The sequence below is a fragment of the Triticum urartu genome, chromosome 4A (genome assembly GCF_056163025.1).
Source record: "Triticum urartu cultivar PI428250 chromosome 4A, HENAU_Tu73, whole genome shotgun sequence".
Lineage (NCBI taxonomy): Eukaryota > Viridiplantae > Streptophyta > Magnoliopsida > Poales > Poaceae > Triticum > Triticum urartu.
The window spans coordinates 110,910,183-110,926,179 of NC_141876.1; positions in this window are offsets into that span (position 1 = coordinate 110,910,183).

Consider the following 15,997-nt stretch of genomic DNA (forward strand, 5'->3'; position numbering starts at 1 on the left):
GCTAACTCACTTGCTAAATCTCCTGTCATTAGGGTGTTGACATGACTCTTACGGCTCAACGCGTCAGCTACTACGTTAGCCTTTCCGGGGTGATAATGCAATTTCATATCATAATCTTTGATGAGCTCCAACCATCTCCTTTGTCTGAGGTTCAACTCCTTCTGTGTGAAAATATACTTGAAACTCTTGTGATCCATGTACACCTCGCAATGGTTTCCAATCAGAAAATGTCTCCAAGTCTTCAATGCATGCACTACGACTGCTAACTCCAAATCATGCATAGCATAATTCAACTCATGAGGCTTAAGCTGTCGTGAGGCATATGAAACAACTCTCCCTTCCTGCATCAACACTGCTCCAAGTCCTCGACGTGAAGCGTCGCAATACACCTCATAATCCTTGGTCTGATCTGGTAAAATCAACACTGGTGAGGTAACCACACGTTTGTTCAACTACTGAAAACTAGCCTCACATTCCTCCGTCTATATGAACTTGGTATCCTTCTTCAACAACTCCGTCATAGGCTTCGCAATCTTTGAGAAATTCTCAATAAACCTCCGGTAGTATCCTGCGAGTCCAAGAAAACTCCGGATCTCTCCCACGGTGGTTGGTGCTTCCCACTTAGTCATGATATCAACTTTAGTGGGATCTACTGCTATACCTTCTTCGGATATAACGTGTCCGAGAAATCCAGCTTCCTTCAACCAAAACTCACATTTGCTAAACTTGGCATATAATTGATGTTCTCTGAGCTTTCCAAGAGCCAAACGCAAATGTTCCTTATGCTCCTCTTCATTCTTCGAGTAAACCAGGATATCATCAATGAACACTACGACGAACTTATCCAAGAACTCCATAAACACTTTGTTCATCATGTTCATAAAATATGCAGGTGTTTTAGTCAGACCAAATGACATAACGGTATACTCGTACAACCCATACCCGGTGGTAAAAGTCGTCTTGGGTATATCCTGTTCCCGAATCTTCAACTGGTGGTACCCTGATCGCAGATCGATCTTGGAAAATACCTTAGCTCCTTGCAATCGATCAAACAGATCATTGATCATCGGTAGTGGGTACTTGTTCTTGATGGTTACTTCATTCAATCCTCGATAATCGACAACCATCCTTAATGATCCATCCTTCTTTTCTACTAGAAGTACTGGCGATCCCCAAGGTGAAGAACTTGGGCGAATATAACCTTTATCCAGCAACTCCTTAATTTGCTTCTTAATTTTCACCAAATCCTTTGCAGGCATCCTATATGGTCTCTTTGATATTGGCCCTGTGCCTGGCAAAAGCTCAATAAAAAACTCAATATCTCTATCCGGTGGAATGCCTGGCAACTCTTCTGGAAATACATCAGGGAAATCCTTCACTACTGGTACTTCCTCCTGTACAACTCCTGTTAAGCAATTTACTTGAGTCCTCTTTGGCACATGTCGGGATACATACTTGATCCTTCTCCCTTCTGGGGTGGTAAGCAAAATTGACTTACTGGCACATTCAATACTCCCTTCATACTTTGACAACCAATCCATGCCTAATATCACATCCAATCCTTGGGATTCCAACACTATTAGGTCTGAGGGAAAAACATAGTTACCAATTCTTAATGGTAATCGATCACACCATAGACTAGCCATATATTCTGCTCCAGGCGAGGTTACTAACATGGGTGACCTAAGGGCTTGGGTTGGCAGTTTATACTTATCCACAAATCCCCTTGATATGTATGAATGCGATGCACCAGTATCGAGAAGAACGAGTGCAGTAAATGACTTAACCAAAAACTTACCGATTACTGCATCCGGCTGCTCTTCAACCTCCTCCACGTTAACGTGGTTCACCTGTCCCCTGTTGAAAGGGTTTGACTTATTCCCAGAGCTTCCATTGCCATTTCCATTCTGGGATTCAGGACATTCATTGGCATAATGTCCGGTCTTCTGGCACTTAAAGCAAGTGACTTGGCTCAGGTCTTTCTTGGCTGGGGTTGATGGGTTGGTACGGTTCTGGCCGTTGCTTCCTCCATTCCCATTACCATTCCTGGGGCCATTGTGATTGTGCGAGCTACCTCCTCCATGGGTATCCTAAAAATGTCCTCCCGGCCTAGGGGTAAATCGTGGCTTCTGCTGAGCTCCTAAATTGTACTTTCCTTGTGCATACTTCCTCTTGCGATTTTCAATTTGCTCCTACTTCCCTTCAATCATGAGAGCACAATCTACCAACTCCTGGTAGTTGTTGAAGGTTGCTACCATCAACTGCATGCTCAACTCATCATTCGGTCCTTCCAGAAATTTCTCCTGCTTTGTTGCATCCGTAGCAACGTCATCTGGGGCATAACGTGCTAATTTACTAAAGTCTTCCACATACTGGCCAACTGTCCGTCCTCCTTGGCGCAAGTTGCGAAACTCTCGCTTCTTCATGGCCATAGCTCCTGCTGAAACATGGGCAGTACGAAAAGCCTGCTGAAACTAGTCCCATGTGATAGTATCGACAGGGAAAGTGGCTGTGAAATTCTCCCACCATGATGCTGCGGGTCCTTCAAGCTGATGTGCGGCAAACTTCACCTTGTCCGCATCCGTGCATCCTGCTGTGGTCAACTCTCTAGCTGTCTTGCGGAGCCAATCATCTGCTACTATCGGCTCGGTGCTACTGGAAAACACCGGTGGATTCAGCCTAAGAAAATGGGCTAAGTGATCAACACGTGGTGGTGGTGGTGGGTTGTTGTTGTTCCCCTGGTTCTGATTCTGGACTAGCAACTGCATCAACGTGTTCTGCTGCTGGATCAACTGAGTGAGCTCCGGTGGAAAGGTGAATCCGGGGTCACGTCTCGGAGGCATCTGAGGGTTTAGAAAAGATGAGATTTAAGAATAGAGAGGGTCTAAAGAGAAAACACTACCCATATGCACATGATGCAAAAGCAAACAATTCACTTCAATCAAACAAGGGCATACAATCGATCTAACTATCGCAAAAGTGCTCGGACTATACTATTTACATGGTGGACTACTACTACTGATGAGGTGGTCTACTAGAAATATTCTTCGGTTGCAGACTCCATGATATCTGCTCCGGCTTCATCAACATAGTCTTCATCGCTATCGTCGGGATCCGAGTCGGTGTCGATGATGATGTAGTCTTCCGGGCGAATCTCCTTGGGTTCTTCGTCTTCTTCTACCGGTGTAGGGCCTCCCATAAATATTCCGATCTTCATTGTTAGGTCGGCATTCTTATCCACTAATACTTCAATTTCTTCTTCATAATCTTCACGAGTAGCCTTGAGTTCTTTCTCCAGTTCCTTGATTCTTGTCTTTGCCTTCTTCAGGTCTATCATGTCGGCGCACATCTGATTCTCCTGACGTCTAATGTGCTGGTTTAACTCCTGGATGAAAGCTGCAATTGATCTATCCTTCCTGGTGCTGATCATCTCCCAGTGCTCATCTCGGCGCCCACAAATCTGGTAGATAGTATCCTTGAGATCATTGCGGTAGACTTCTCCAATGCGTCCCATGGCAATGTGAGCTGCCATGCTCTTTCCTAGATTCCAAGTTGGTGCATCAAAAGAAAACTCTATGGGCTCAGTGACTGGCATGAACGTCCTTCCTGGAACTTGAACTTGAATCGTCCAGCGCTCTTCTTCAGGTAAAGTGGCGTTGTAGGTTCCGGTGAAGCTTGGTACTCCTATGTTCAGGTATCTAGTGACTTCCTTCAAGTGACGTCCAAAGGGTGTGTCTTCATCCGGTTGAGTGAACTTTTCCTTGCATACGCCATCCTAAAAGAGTAGAAAAGATGAGGAGTCAGAAAGAGAAGAGAGTGAGTAGTGTTCTAGGTCTTTAGCTTAGTGGTCGTGTCCTACAGTCAGCGTCTTCTCTGATACCATCTCTGTAGCGACCAGACCTCAAACAGTCTGATCTCTATGCTCCGGTGTCATCCCTGGATCAGTAATGCTGACACCACACAGTACTCGAAGGATTTATATCAGAGTAGCAATCACACACTTATTACATCGAGTGTCTCAAAAGAGAACTTATTACAATAAATATGGCTTAAGGCCATCTAATAACGATAACAGCAGAAGGCTTGGAAGATAAATGAGTCCATCAACTCTAATGGCATCACTGAGTATAGAACCACGACCTAAAACTCCTTAATCGTTGTCTGAAAAGTCTGCAACATTAACGTTGCAGCCCGAAAATGGGTCAACACATGGAATATGCTGGCAATGTAACACATAGAGAGTAATGGAATGAAACAGCTATACTATATGCATATTTGGCTGGTGGAAAGCTCTATGGTTACAGTTTTGCGTAAAGCCAAATTTTCCCTACTGCAAAGGAATAAATTTATTTAACTATCATGGTGGTTGTTAAACATTGAGAATGGTTGACAGCATTCTCAATCCCAATTAAACATCATCATTAAACAAACCCATCAAAATTAAATTTTATAGTAACATGTTGAGATTCACATGATAATCCAGGTACTAGATACTCAAGATGTCCATAACCGAGGACTCGGCTAACCATGATTAGTTTATACACTCTGCAGAGGTTCGTGCACTTTTCCCCACAAGACTCGATCGCCTCCGTTTGGTTTCTCGCACTACACGGTGTTTGAGAAACGGATGACCGAGACATAGTCTTTCAGAAGCGCTAGCACCTTACGATGGGTAGACTGTACCACCTACATCTGCTAGTCTACTACTGTAAGAGTTCGCACGACTTAGTCAACTATGCTAGAGCCCATAATAGCTTGTGGCTGCACACGGAAGTTTCTAGCATGAATAATCTCATGATCCCTTTGAGCCTGGGTGGCGGTCCATAAAGAAAAACAGGCAATCCTGGAATACCCAGGTACCTCAATCCACCCAGATGTGTGTTTAAGTTGCCACCTTAAATAAACCATTAATTAACAATCTCACATCTGTCATGGATACACTCACCCAATCCACGTCTACTAGCATAGCATGGCAATAAGCAATGTAGAAGTAACTCCCAAAGGTTTGATAATTAAACAGGTAATAGGTACTACCTCAACTACTTCCCAAACCCACAATTTAATTAGATCATACTCATGCAATGTGTAAGGATTGATCTAATGCAATAAAACTGGGTAGTAGGAGGTATGATCAAAGTGTTACTTGCCTTGCTGATGATCCGGGAAACCTAGCGATACGAAGTAACAAGCGGCGCACTCTGGGTACTCTATCGCAAACAAACAAGCATACAATAAGTACTCAACTAATGCATAGGTAAAACTCAAATAAGAGATCTAACCAGAAGGTTCAACTTAAGAACTCCGGTTGGCAAAAAGAATCAAATCGAACGAAGCAACGAAAGACAAAAGGCAAAAGAAACTGGCTTCGTTTACTAATCTGGATCTAAGGCAATTTTTACAATGGCAAAAACTTGTTTGAGTTGGTTAAATGGAAAGAGGGTTTTGAGACGAAACTCCAGGTGCTTGAATCGCCTGATTCCGATAAACGAGTGAAAAGTTATACTAAAACGAAAATCGGATCAGAAATCGTGATCAGAAAAATCGTGGATTTAATCCGAGAAAAAGAAAAACGAACGAACGGACGAACGCTCGCTATTTAAATAAATCGGAAAACCGGTCTATTTAAAAAAACCAAAACTAAAAAAATGAACAAAACCATCGGAAAACCGAATGGTTTGTCGAAAAAAAACCGGCAACTAAAAAAACTACCTCCGGCAACTCCGCGACTATTCCGGCGGCGGCGGCGGCGCGGGGCGAAGGCGGCGTGGCAAGGCGGCGGCGGCAAGGCGGCGGCGTGCGGGGCTAGGGCGGCGCAGGGCGGCGGCTAGGGTTTGGGGGGGCTGCCGGCTGGGCCTCCCCGGCTGTTAAAGCCGGACGGGCCTTAGTGTCCGGGTCGGACATGGCCCGTAGGTCGGTTGCGCGTTTTTTTAAATAATTACGCTCAGAAAAAAAACAAAAGGACTACTAAACGGACTCCAAAAATCCTAAAACAAAATTTCCCCGGCTTCTAAAATCAAGCCGCACAGGATGAACATTTATTTGGGGCCTAAATGCAATTTTGAAAAACGTGCATTTTTCCTAAATTCAAATAAAATAGCAAATAAAACCAAATAAAATCTTGTTTGATTTTTTTATTAAATCCTCAATATTTCTTTATTTTTGCTAAAGTCATTTTATTCCCTCTCTCATATTTTTATATTAGAAATAATTGAAGATAAAATAAATAAAATCAAATGATCCTATTCTCACAATTTGGGACAACTCAAACATGAAAATAACGAAATCCCCAACTCTCTCCGAGGGTCCTTTAGTTGCGAAAATTTCTAGGATCAACCAAAATGCAATAAATATGATATGCAATGATGATCTAGTGTATAACATTCCAAAATGAAAATTTGGGATGTTACAGAAAGACATTATTACTCCACTGCGCGCATGCGAGTAGTCAAATTGCGGATTGCTAGTAGTACTTCCATTGGTCTCCTTCGTATTTTGTGCCAATTTTTGACAGTAACATAATATTTACGCATTTGAGCAGTGTAGTACTTGAAATTTATGTTCCTCTAAACTCATCGGGAGCCGTTTCGGGCCTCGAAACCAAAACCATCAATTAATCTTTACCTTGTTCCCATCACATTCGAAAGCCTGCTCACACCTACTAGTACGTACCAAACCTGAACATATTCCCACTATGCAGGTATTAGTACTAGTGCTAGTACTTAGGTTATAAAAAGGGGAACTGTCTAACCGAAAATTACTCTACCTTTCCTCCTCATAAGTGCTTCTTCTTCGTCCGTCGTTGCCATGGCTGGTGAGCAGAGCTCTAGGTCGAGAACTACTCGTAACAAGGGAGCGGCAACCAAGGCTGCGGATAAAAGAGAGGGCTCACCACCACGCAGAGACCTCGAAAGATCTCTCAGGGGCAGGCGATGGCTCCCAGGAGCGCCCTAGCCATAGAGGCGAACATGCAGAGCCGGCGGAGCTGGAGTCGTTATCCCTTGACGACATGCCCGATCAGCTCAATAAGCACCTCAATAAGCAGAAGGAGTTCATCCAAGGCTTGATGGAGGTGCTGAAGGAGAGCCTCGACGACATGCCCGCTGAGCTCAATCAGCAGGGGGAGTTGACCGCCGGCTTGGTGATGCTGCTGAAGAAGAGCATTGCCTCGGAGAAGAAGGTGACCGGTGAAATCCCGTGACTTCAGGAGGACAAGGCGAAGCTCTGCCACGAGATCGACCTGTTGAAGGAGAAAACGCCGGCTGGAAGAAGCTGCATGAGAATAGTAGTTCCTCGATGAAGATGCTGCAGGCCCTCGTCATGGAACAGAAGGAGGAGTTGGCGAAGCTCCGCATCGAGCACCCGGCTGCTGTCAAGGTACTAATGCGGCCGTGGAACAGATGATGAAGGCTCATGTGGAGAAATCCCGCATCATGGACAGAATGAAGAATATGGCGGAGGAGACACGCAAGGAGATGGAGGTCATGGAGGCGATGAAGAAGCAGTTACGACTCCGCGGCGAATTAGATCATTTGGGGTGATAATCTTCCTTCTTTTTTTGCTCATGTGTTTCATCTTTTCCTTCGGGTGTTTCGTCGCACGTGTCACGTTCTCTGCGAGGCATGAATAGAACAATGGTTTTTTTGAGGGAATGAATAGAACAATGCTAACAATGAGATGACTAGCAAATTAGATCATTTTTATCGCCATATGGCACTGGGCTGCCGTGTTTCGTGCTCCTCCATCGCAGTACTACTCCAGTGGAAAACTTGAGTATACCGCACAGTTCTTTGCTCCTCCTCGATCAGGTCGTCAGCGCATTTATATGAGCAGTCAAATCACAAGGCCCTGCCTTCCAGCAGTAATGAGCCATCAAATCACAAAGGTCCTCACCTCTCGTGAAACCGACCAAGCTAGACTGCCCCGCCCTCTAGCCTTTTAAAAAATGTATACTTTTATACAGCAGTAGTATCGATGGATTGCGCCATGGATCAAAACTTGAAATTTAAAAAAAGGTGTTACATATAGAGAGCGCTCGTCGCCAAATTATGCATATAGTACTATTAAAAAGGCTAGTCACAATAATGTTGTCCAGCACAACCCACCCCTCAAATAAAACTAAGAGGGTGCTTGGATACGTTTTAGTCCCATGACTAAAAGTAGTGGGACTAAAACATGCTAGCCTCACCAATGCTTGGATCCAAATACTAAAAAGGCTAAAATCAAGTTAATGAGCATTTATTATCCTCCAAACCCTCCAATCCAGAACTCGCATGTGTTAAAAGGGGAGGAGTTAAATGAGTAGAGAGAGGACTAATCCACATTTTAGTAGGGGTACCCCTGACTAAAAAAATTTAGTCTCAAGACTAGTTTTAGCCCCTCTTTAGTCAGGGGTGCTTGGAACTTTAGCCTCTTAAAGTGACTATTTTTAGTCCGACTAAAATAAGTCCCTTGGATCCAAGCACCCTCTAAGCATCCTGGAATTCTTTGACAAAACTAAGCACCCTGAAATTCTTTGACAACTAAACTGCTAGCTATGTGATGTTGGCCATATATATTGTATGTATATAATGTGAAGAAACGAGTGGTAGTACTATACCGACCAAAAGATGAAATGTGAAGAAATGAGTGATATTAAAGCAAAGGTAGCCATCCATTGCAGCGTAGTGGATGTGGTCTATATCTAGTACATTCCGCTGCCATGCATGACGATGAAACGTGTATGGAGGTTTCTCCAGTTTACCGTATGAAGGATGAACCATGGCTCCTGCCAGGGTCAGCATTGAAGGCTGACGAGAGGACACCAGCCGATTCTTCTGGAGGTCAAAGGTGTTGCCTACAACGAGGCCTATAAGACGCAGGACTTCTTTGTCGTTACCAAAGTCTACAGTAACGAATTTGACTAGGTTGCTCTCGAGGAAGTCCTTAAAATCCTGGCACTCAATGTCGGCATGGCATATGTGGTAGACCAAGCATAATTCATGCACGCAAACCTGGATCACGGCGGGCTTCTTCCTCTCTTCGTCCTTTAGATCCTTCTCTGATCCCAGGACTGTGGTGTACTCAACATCTAGCCCAGTGACCCACTCATCATCTGAGTCTTCGAACATGCGTCTGAAGCGAGAAAGGCATCCTTTCACCGTCGCGGAAGAACGGATGTAGGTGACGTCGAACTCATCGCCGGTGATGGTTCTAACCTTGTACTCACCGCCGATCATGGAGATTTGGGACGCCATGGATTTGGGAGGAGGGTTAGGATTAGTGGAACTGCCGTAATGTGAATGGACAAGACGACTAGGAGCGAACCGCCATAGTATTGAAGGACGTGCGGGGACGAGTAGGAGCGAACTGCCAGCGTGCGAACGACAGGGTAGTGGCTTTCCATTCTCCCATTATACGGGCTTCCGAGAGCCCTTGGATCTGAGATCGAACGGTTGCATGGTGTGATTCTACACCTATGGGTGAATATCCTATCCTGGAGGGTTATTCTGCAAATTTTTAGTAACTTAGCATGTGACCGTTTGATCTCAGATCCAAGGGCTGCCAGCAGCCCGTATCGTGGTCGCGCCTACCACGACCGTCGCGTCGCTCGTGCGGTCGCGCCCTTGGAGATTTAACACAGTGTGTTAGGCTATCTGATGTTGGCATGTCATACATAGTCATCACTTAGTCACTCATACTACAACAAGGTTTTGGCTATAAGTGTATTTTTTTTACTTCTCTCTAACTCTTTCTTCGTACTCCCTCCGTCCCATAATATAAGAACGTTTTTGACACTAGTGTAGTGCCAAAAACGTTCTTATATTATAGGACACAGGGAGTACTAGTATTTATTTCATTTGCCAAGGAGTGACCTCTTCCAATGAAATGGTGTTGCTAAGTTTGCTTCATTTACTTAGCTATAGACTTAAAATTGTCTTTTCACCTAGGTACACGCGGTTAGCACCGTTTCTTCCTTGGGTCACCAAACTAGTCTCTCTCTTCTTGATTAACTTGCCACATCAGACTTTATGCCTATGTGGCAAGCTTAAGCACCAGTAGGAGCAAGTAAAAGTAAGTACAATAGTGCGCTTTACATGGCATTTTTGCATATGTGGAGGAAAGAGAGGCAAGGAAAGAGTGGAGAAGTGGGCTCTCATGCAAGAGCCCGCCTCTACTACATGGTGGAGCATTGGGAGAGGCACATGTATGGAGGTGGTCAGGAATCGGGAGACTCACGCCGGTTGTAGCGCCGCAGTTAAAATGATAATGGCAAGTCAAATCACGGGGCCCCACCTGTCCAGTAGTAACTCACTGTCAAATCACACAGCCCTACATTTGCAGCAGCCTACTCCCTCGTCTTCTCGCGTCTCTATCGAACCGACTAGGCGGAACTGCCCCACCGCCTACCGCACAGGAAAAGCCCCGCCCTCGACTTTTAAATAGTATACAGTATACTAATTTTGTATCCATGGATTGCGCCCGCGCCATGGAGCAAAGCATCTAGAAAACGGTGGTACACATGTACGGAGTATACAACACGCCCGTCGCGTTCGCGTTGCACCGCAGACGGTCGGTCGGTCTGGCACGCTGCTCTCCGAATGGAACGCGCGTCATATTGCGTTTGCACACACATGTGGGACGACAATTGAGAACCGACCATAGGCACACTCCCCGGCCCCGCAAGTCGGGTGACTTAATAGAAGAGGGAGACGAGCAATAGTACTAGAGAAGTGTTATACTACGTTGGTGCCTGGACGATCCCTGCAAGACATGGAAGATCAGTTCGTCCATGCATGTGACCAGACTCCAGCAGACACGCCTGTATTGGCTATCGTCTACATATCGTGCAGGCTGTGTTGTACATGGCTGTAGTTGTGGTGAGAAATCTAAAAAAAGGTTTCTTGTCATCTCGCAAAATTAGGTGTCATGTGCTTCGGATCACTGCGAGGGTTAAACAGCGACAACTGAGTTGGGCTGGTCATTGGGGGCACATGCACGAACAGTGACTACTCGGCTGCCATCTAGGTCAAGCCGGCTATGTTAATTAGGACATCTATTGATGGACCCCTTTTCTACGGGTTTATCTTTAATTTGAGCTTTGTTCCTCGTCTAGTTTGTCCGTCGGGATTCATGTTGTCTCCTTTGGGCAGTGAGGTTATGATTTCTTGTCATGTGGCATTTTTTCGTGTTATATGTTATAATCCGGTGCTTCAGATCAAAATGACAACAACTGCGCCTCCGGGCCACGTGCATGAAGACTTCTCGACAGTCATTGACGAGGTCAAGCCGGCTCCGGTAGACAAAATAAAACAAGTAGTACTCCACTATATAGGCAGGAGCCTCCGCGCTTGCTTGCTAGTGTTGCTCTCTTCACACTGTCTCGGCCTCTCCAGATCTAAACACGACAGCGGTGGCCACTCTCTTTCTCTCTCTCTCTCTTTGCTCACCGCTGGTCATAGATCCAGCCGGATCCTCTCCGCCGGGGAAGGTGAGAAGGTGCAATGTTCACGCGGTCGTCCTCGGCGACGGCTCTTACCCACTGCTGGGCGTGTCCCGATCAGCCCGCCTTGCTGTTCTCTCCCAAGCACCGCTGGCGAGGGAGGGCCTCCGACCCCTTCTTCCTTGCTGTCATAGTGTGGGCAGATCCGGCCTCCCGCCGCCCACCTAGCGACATCCCGGTGACCATCAGGTATAACTTCCTTCGAAACCGGCCTTGCTCTACTTCCCGAGCTCCTGACATCGCTGCATTTGTATATTTTACTATTTTTCAGGCCCCCTCGTAGATAGGATCGATCGGCTATTCGAAAACCACCTAATTTTTTTTACGTTTAAGAGGTAAAACTAGTTCATGCACTCGAATCTAGTACTACTTGGTTCAAACAAGGAAGAAAGGGGGTGGGGTGGGGGAGGATTTGTTACCTGAATCTAGGACTTGGTCGAAAGAGGAAATAATGGGGGCGAAAAGTAGCAGAGACTGGCTATCCAACGGGTCTCTAGGTCTAATAGGGAAATAAAGGGAAACGCAGTACAAACTCAATATAAACCCGATCTATTGGTTGAAAAAGGAAAGAAAGTGGGGACTGGGGGACAAGTCAACAGAGTAAGTCCAGCACTAGATTTGCTAGCGTCACACATTATAAGGTGGCTATACCGAACAGAAATGGGACCAACCCAGATATCCTATTCTGATGTTTGTTGCCCCGAGCCACTCTTATGTAATGCCACTGGTAAAATGTAGCAGTCGCACTGTTAAAAGTAAGGACACATTAAACCAATGTTGTTTTCAATGTAATGCCTCCAGTAATATGAATCAATGGCACTTATTTACATGTCCTACTAAAATTTCCCATTAAGATAAGTTGGTTCTTTTCATTAGAAATGCAACTGTCCTGGTCCGCCTACTCTCCCGTGCCCAAAGTAATGTCGTATTTAACGGTTGTCATAGTTAATCCTAATGCCCACACTAATATCTAGCAATGCCAGTGCTTTAGAAATTGCTACTGTTCTTGTAGGATTGCCATTCAGATAAGGAACATGCTTCTTTTCATTTGATGCATATTTCATCACTTGTCAGTCACCCTCCTTTCCACCTTTTTTGTGCAAACAGAGATATACATTTCACGCTCGATCTTAGTTGAACTGCACAAATGATATTCAAATTATAGTTGAGCATTCCAGGAGCTTCACAACCAACCTTGATGTTGCTCAATTTTATTGCAACTAATGAAGAAGAAGCTCTGTGGGTTTCGTTTTCTGATGGAAATGGAACCGGGGCTGGAGCCCTTTTCTTAAAAAAATTTGAAGAAGCTGCTAGCTCACGGGACATTGCTTCATTTTAGGTGAACTGCACCAAAAGGTCCCATGAATTGAATCATCCATGTTGGTGACTGAAAGAGCCAGCTTCAGCATCCCAGTCTAAGCACCCCCGGCCTCCATCCTTGCGACGCACGGTACACCTCGTTTGCCACCTGCTCGACCCTAGTGTCACTGATAAAATGAAGTAATAATGCAGTTAAAATAGAGCGAGTGTCATCTCTATCATTTCATTTCCAATGTAGATAAAGAAAGTGCTTCTCTTTGTTAATGTATGTTTCATCAACTAGTCCCATTGTTAATGTTTAAGCGTTTCTGCAAACTGGGGTGCTTAATTTTAGTTGATATGTACAAAAATAGAGATCTGAATGTCTCAAGGCGCCTCCTTGTACTACCGCTGTACACTAATGTTCATCACTGGCAGAAGATGTATCTGGGAGACTTGGGACGATGTCCAGTATGAGGCGTACCGTATGAGGTGTCGCAGGGCCCATCTCGCCCTCGCAGCATGGCATACTATGATACTATCGCAATATTTTCTTCTATTTATTTTGTGTGTTTCATCAACTAGTGCCACTATAATGTAATCATGCTTTTTTCATTATCTATGCAAACAGGGTTATTCAGCTGCATTTTGGTGGAACTACACAAATGTACATATGGAACCGGCATATATGCAGAGTGCGAGGTGTGCCAAGTAAAAAATTACCGACACCAACCATGCTGCATGCACGCATTGGCATCCACCACCACCAGTGGGAGTTGTGGCGCTCTCTGTGGATGGATCTTTCTCGGCAGCAAATCATCTAACCAAATACTAGTAGCTTATATTGGCAATTTTCTAGGGAGTACTCTTTTCTGAAACAAGCACCAATCTATTTTTCTTTATTTGTACATTGTGTCACAACTTTGACCCAAAGGTCCAGAGCTATTTTAGGGTGATTGGCGTAGTACTCGGAGACTGATTGTAAGCATGATTTTCATTAGCTGTCACACTGATTGTAAGCATGAGCAGGTGGAAGATTAGGTTAGTGCGAAGCTTACCTTAAACCCTACCGCCGCCGTTGAAACGAGGCGAGCGTCAAGGGAACTGTGGAGAACGGCGGGGAAGCGACGTCGCGCCATCTGGCCTCCTCTTGCGGTGGGAGAACGAATACTCCTGTGGCTTCGGCTGGCTCTGCACCCTCATGAACGGCACACCATACTCGATCGATTCATTATCCTCTGGGTGCTCGACCTTCGACCTGTAAGCCCACTACCTCCGCCTGAATGTCGCCTCGGGCGAATCTGTCTGCTCCATCGCCCAGAGGAGATACTCGATGAACTCAAAGGACTGCGGCGTGACTGCCACCGAGGAGTACATGTACATCGCCGCCCTCATCGCCGCCGTCTCGCTCTTTCGCATACATTGCCACATGGACCGCATCGTCCTTGAAATCTCGCACTCATTGTCAAACCAACTAAGGATCTCCTTCAACCCGGCTAACTTTGCCTGGTCGCCGCCGGTGATCTGCCTGATTCACTGCTACATCCTCTCCATAGATGTCCTTCTGAGTGGTCCGGTGCTAGCTTTGGAATATGGGAGGAGAGACGGTGGTCTTGCAATAGAGAAGAGGGAGAGGCGAGACGGTGGTTTTGGAATGGAGATGATGGAGAGGAGAGGAGGTGGTTTTGCAATGGAGAAGATCAGAAGAGGGAGAGGCGAGGTTTTGGAATGGAGATGATAGAGAGGAGAGGAGGTGGTTTTGCAATGGAGAAGATCAGAAGAGGGAGAGGCGAGACGGTGGTTTTGGAATGGAGATGATGGAGAGGAGAGGAGGTGGTTTTGCAATGGAGAAGAGGGAGAGGAGCGTGCGGCAGCGATTTAGGATTGGACGAGAGGGCCGGCGCGCTGTGATTGGATCAAAATCAAAATAAATTTACCCTTCAATTAAGAAAGCGACCCCACATTAACTAGTCTCCCTTTTATTCTGGGTCACAATTGACCATGATTTTCGCACATAAAATATATGTTATATGCTACAAAAATAATAGAATTTGGAAGTACATTCAAATACGAACCAAACAATACAATTTTTGGTGACATGCATTCACACTTTGCTTGTCAAATTCAGTACGTGGTCAAACTTTGACCCAAAATACGCAAAACAACAAAAAAGTACTTCCAAGACCAGCGCCGCTCTTCCGCTCTTCTCCTCTTAAACCACCGCCGCTCCTCTCCTATTCCAATCTAAATGCAGCGCCGCTCCTCTCCTCTTCCATTTCAAAACCACCGCCCTCCTCTCCTGTTCCAGTCCAAAACCAGCGTCGCTCCTCTCCCGTTCTAATCCAAAACCAGTGCTGCTCCTCTCCTCTTCCATTCAAAAACCACCGCCGGCGAGTGATGGTGTTGTGGAGAAGTAGATCGATGGAGGAGTACAACTGATACGTGAGGATCGCAGACGGCGACCCTGTGAAGCTAGCTAGGATGTTGGAGATACATTCTTGGTTTGACAACAAGTACCAACTAGCGGCGACGGCGACATCCATGGCCAAATATCCGCAACAGAGCGAAAAGGCGGTGATACTCCCGGAGGGAGTCGCGCCGGAGTACATAGAGCTGCTCCTTTGGGCCATGGAGCAAACAGATTCACCGAGTCCGATCGTGAGGGAGCGGTGGTGGGAGTATCAATCCTAGATGGAGCATCCACCCGAGATTGAAGGATCGAGCATCTACAGGGTGCCGTTTGTGAGGGTGTCCTTCCAGAGCGAGCCGGTGGAGTCTTCGTCGACGAACCCTACTGCAAGAGGATAAAAGCAGTTGGCCCGACGACGCTTCCCCGCCATCGTCTCCCTCGCCGTTCACATCGTCTCACGGGGCGGCTGTCTGCCGCCGAGGAATAGGAGGGGGGTGCCCCCCCCCCAGCCCAATAGTCGGGCAGGTTGTGAATTGTCAGGAGGAGCTTAGGGTTGTCAGTATTTGCAGGTTGTGAATTGTGTTTTGTGTTGTGTATTTTGAGAGTACATTCAGATATGAATGTCTTTTGAATTTCAGATTTGCAGTATTGAGCATATGAAGTATTTTATGAATTCTAGAGATCTATTTTTAGCACTTAAAAAATGTAGTTTTATAGGAGTATAAAAGTGCCGACAATGTGATTCTCAGAGAAGAAACTGCAAGTTTCAGTTTCAGATAAGAAACTGCAAGTTCAGTTTCAGATAAGAA